Here is a 4,638-nt window from a genome sequence, read left to right on the forward strand (position 1 = left end):
AAGTACACCAGGCTTTCGACGGAGTAATTCTGCTAGCGGCTTCGGGCCGTCTGGTGAAGTCTGCACGTCGATGGTACGACGTCCAGAATGGAGCAGCCATTGAATCCTGGGTTGGATTGCGAACAGAGATGATCAAGATGTTTGATCGGAAGATTTCCTTCTTCAAGGTGATGCAGAAGGTCGAGGCTCATAAGTGGTTGTCCGAGAAAGAAAGCTTCGACGAATACGCAATTGACAAGCTCGCGCTCATGCACCAAGTGGACTTGTTAGAATCGGACGAAATCTAACTTTTGGTGAGCGGAATATACCAGAATGCTTTACGGGCGACGGCATTGTCCGGGGCGGAGGAGACAATAGACGGTTTCCTGGACAGGATGAGGAGGATCACGCAGAGTTGGACCGAGCAGGAGCGAAAGCCGACGGCAACAGGGAAGCCGACGGTAACCGGAACACCGACGAGGAATAAGGAAAGTTCGTGCCGAAATTGTGGGAACAAGGGTCACGATCATCTAAACTGCAGTGAAGATTGGCAATGTTTTTATTGTAAGAAGAAGGGGCATCGGAAGTTTGAATGCCCGTGGTTAAAGCAGAGGGACACGAGGACAACGGTCAAACCACCAGCGACAGTAGCTCAGGTAGCGGCGAGCGTGGACGAGGAACCGGCGGAGACGGTGGCGCTGGTCCAGGCAGGGCAGCCAAGGTTGGTCCTCAGCGATCCAGTCATTCAAATCTGTAATATGATGGGACAGAATTGTGAATTAGTTGCGTTAGTCGATACCGGTAGTCCGGTCTCATTTATTAAATTTAGCGTTTATGAACATTTTGTTAAAAATAAGAATAGTATTTTAAAACCGATGGATAGAAATTTAAGAAACTTAAGTGATCAAGCGTTGGAAATAGAAGGTATTGTTCGGGCGGAAATCGCGTTAGAACCGTTAGCTGATACGAAATTTCAAGTTGACTTTTATGTTTTGAAAGATAATTCCTTTCACGGTGATGTTATTCTCGATCGTGAATTTATGAAAAAAGAAAAGCTTACCCTGGTTTATGAGCCTTCAGCTCAGGACGAAAATAGCACGGTCAACTTGTTTTCGACTCTGCCGCTTTGTGTCGACGATAATCAATCTGATAATCCGCTGGAACAAATAATGGAAGATACTGTTATCGACTTCGATAATGCGGTGAAACGCGAATTAATAGAGACAGTTATGAAAATCGATAGCAGCGAATATTCACCGGTAAATGATGATTATACCGTGCAAGTCTATCTGAAAGATTCTTCCGTGTACGCGTATGCACCAAGGCGTTTTGCACAAGCTGAAAAATTACAAATTAGAGTAATTATAGATGATTTATTGAAACAATTCAATTATAAAATAATTCAACCTAGTATATCTTCTTATTGCGCGAGGATCGTGCCGGCTAGAAAAAGGAACGGGAAATTACGTTTGTGCGTTGATTTACGACCTTTGAATACTAGAGTTATGAAACAAAAATATCCGTTTTCGGTGATGGAAGAGTGTCTAGCACAATTGAGTGGGAAAGAGGTCTTCACTTTGCTCGATTTGAAAGACAGTTTTCATCAGATAAAAGTACACGAGAATTTTAAGAAAAATATTTTGCTTTTGCGACTCCAGATGGGCAGTATGAATTTAAATATTTACCGTTTGGATACTGCGAAGCCCCTGCGGAGTTCCAAAAGCGTCTGCGCCAGAGTTTTGAACAATTAATTCGAGATGGTAAAATTCTATTATATATAGATGACGTGTTTATACCGACCGAAACAATGGAACAAAATCTAAATATTTTAAGAGAGGTCCTGATCATTTTAAAAAGATATGGTTTCGAACTAAATTTTAGAAAATGTAATTTCCTGAAAAAGAAGATAGAATTTTTGGGGTATCTGGTTTCAGCTGATGGCATAACATTAAGTCAAAGACACACAGAGGCGGTAAAGAATTATAAACCTCCGCGTGATAGACTACAGTTACAGCGATTTCTCGGTTTTACAAACTACTTCAGAAGATTTATTAAAGACTAGCTGGCGCTTGTTCCTCACGCGCTTCGCGCGCTCGGTATATTTGGAAAATATAAAGCATGAAGAACGTATTTTGCGACACACACATTTTTAGAAGTTGCAAGACGATTGCACATAGTCTATGTTACTCAGGAAGATCTAAGCTATCCACCAGTGAAAGAATTTTTCAAATCGGTTTAGTAGTTTCTGAGATTACCCCGAACAATGGAACAAACTTTACCTTTTTATTATATTAGTATGATTACACTCCGAAGGCTAAATCCCTCCTGAATTTGCTTAAGAAAAACGCAGATTTTAATTTTGATAATGAATGTATGAGATCTTTCAATTTACTTAAGGAAGAACTTACATCTTCTCCGCTGTTGAGTTTGTACGATCCAGCTGCGGAGACGCAGTTGCACACGGATGCGTGTAGCTCTGATTTCGGTGCAGTGCTATTACAAAAACGACAGGATAATTTGTGGGCGCCGGTGGCTTACTTCAACCAGGCGACAAATTCAGATGAAACCAGATATCACAGTTATGAGTTGGAAATGCTGGCGATCGTGCGATCAGTGGAGAAATTCCACATATATTTATACGGTTTACACTTTACTATTGTCACAGATTGCAATGCAATAGTGTATGCCGTGAATAAGGCGAATTTGAATCCGCGAATAGCTAGGTGGACTCTGGCTTTGCAAAACTACGATTTTAATATTACTCACCGTCCAGCAGAACGAATGCTTCATGTAGATGCGCTTAGCCGTAGTGTGGCGTATGTAAATGAATTGCCACTCGAGCGGGAACTTGAGTTCCGACAATTAGCAGACCCTAAAATCATAAAATTAAGTGAAGAGTTAGAAATTTGTGATAATGATAATTTTACACTGGTAGACGGTTTAGTGTACCGGAAAGAAAATGATCAATTTAAGTTTGTAGTACCCGATTCCATGGTCGCAAGTTTATTAAAAGCGCACCACGATAACATGTCTCACGCGGGAGCCGAAAAAACGTTAACGGATCTGAGACAAAATTTTTGGTTTCCGACCATGAGAAAAAAGGTATATGAATACATAGAAAATTGTTTAACCTGCCTTATGGCAAATACATCGACTCATGGAAAGGAAGGTGAGACTCAGCTTTACCTTTTGCCCAAAGAACCTCTCGAAATTTTGCATATGGATCATTTCGGCCCATTATAAGAATCGGCTGATAATTATAAGTATATATTGTTGATTGTTGATGCTTTTACACGTTTTACATGGTTGCTTCCCACGAAAACGACGGGGACAAAAGAGGTGATTCAACATTTAGATAAATTATTTAATACGTTCGGAAGACCAAAAGAAATAATTTCAGATAGAGGTACAGCCTATACTTCGAAAGAGTTTAAAGATTTTGTATTAAACTTTAACATTAAGCATAGATTAATAGCAGTGGCTTCACCTTGGGCAAACGGCATGGCAGAGAGAATTAACCGATATTTAAAATCAGCATTGACCAAATTAATAGATACCCCGGATGGATGGAAGAACCACCTGGGAGAGATGCAATACATAGTAAACAACACCTACCATTCGAGCATTAAAGCAAGTCCGGCTAAATTGTTATTTGGTTTCGAGCAACGAAACCATACAGATCATTCTTTAGCACAGTTCACGAAAATGTTGGTCAATGTAGATTTGGATCTGGAAAAAGAAAGAAAAATAAATCGAGATAGCTTTGCGAGCGACGGATATGATTAGAAATTATAATAAGAAGTATCGCGACGACAGTAGTAAAAAACCTTCGCAATACAATGAAGGCGATTACGTATTGATACGCGACATGCGAAGCAAAGTAGGAGAAAGCAGTAAATTAAAAGCGAAATACAAAGGACCTTACCTAATAGCGAAATGCCTGGGTAATAATTGATATGTCGTGCGCAATATTCCAAGTTTCAATCATCCCACTATGCAAAAAACATATCAAAAACTTTTCACAAACATGCTTTTGCAACATGAAATGTTTCGGAGATACATTAGGAAACATCTTAGAAACATGACATAGATAGTTAATGTCCATATTCAGATACCAAAATACACGACGTTACAGAAACATCTCATGATAACATGTCGAAAACATTTTTTAGGAATAATACTTATATGTTACTGTGAATTGCTTCTATAAGGTTTATTATAGTGATATTTTATAGATATTTCTAAATAAATGTGTATAGTACTATTAATGTCATCCATATATTTCATTGCACTTTATTGTTTTTTATTACACTTGTCTTAAAATATATATTTTTTGTAACATATATTAAGAATACATAAGAAAATTATTTATCAAGGACTAAAGAAAAATAAAATAGTAGGAACGTCCTTCTTCAGAAAGAATAAATCGATTTACCAAAACAGTAATAATCCAAGTGGATAATAGATGACGTGTATGTGATCGAGTAAAACATTTTCCAAACTTTGTATCGGTAAATTATGTTGACCCAAAAACCAATTGCGTCTTGCAATATTTCGCACTTGAGAATGTTCGTTTCGTTATTGATATAATTCAAATAAAACTTTAGCACTCTTATGGTTTCGTTAATCACGTAATTTCTTTGAGAACGTAAAGCTGCG

The 4,638-nt window shown here is 38.5% G+C and overlaps 1 long non-coding RNA gene across 2 annotated transcripts; it reads right to left on the reverse strand.

Moving 5' to 3' along the window:
- Positions 1–523: 523 nt before the first annotated feature.
- LOC105278618 lies at positions 524–4,307 on the reverse strand. 2 transcript variants are annotated; one of them, XR_002193232.2, is made up of 7 exons: positions 3,905–4,307; positions 3,595–3,708; positions 2,746–2,851; positions 2,388–2,472; positions 1,237–1,317; positions 1,040–1,136; positions 524–730 (listed from the first exon to the last, which is right to left on the reverse strand). It is a non-coding gene; the product is annotated as an uncharacterized LOC105278618 (long non-coding RNA). The 2 variants fall into 2 exon arrangements; XR_002193233.2 differs by lacking the exon at positions 2,388–2,472.
- Between the last annotated feature and the right edge of the window lie 331 nt (positions 4,308–4,638).

The sequence above is a fragment of the Ooceraea biroi genome, chromosome 6 (assembly GCF_003672135.1).
Source record: "Ooceraea biroi isolate clonal line C1 chromosome 6, Obir_v5.4, whole genome shotgun sequence".
Classification (NCBI taxonomy): domain Eukaryota; kingdom Metazoa; phylum Arthropoda; class Insecta; order Hymenoptera; family Formicidae; genus Ooceraea; species Ooceraea biroi.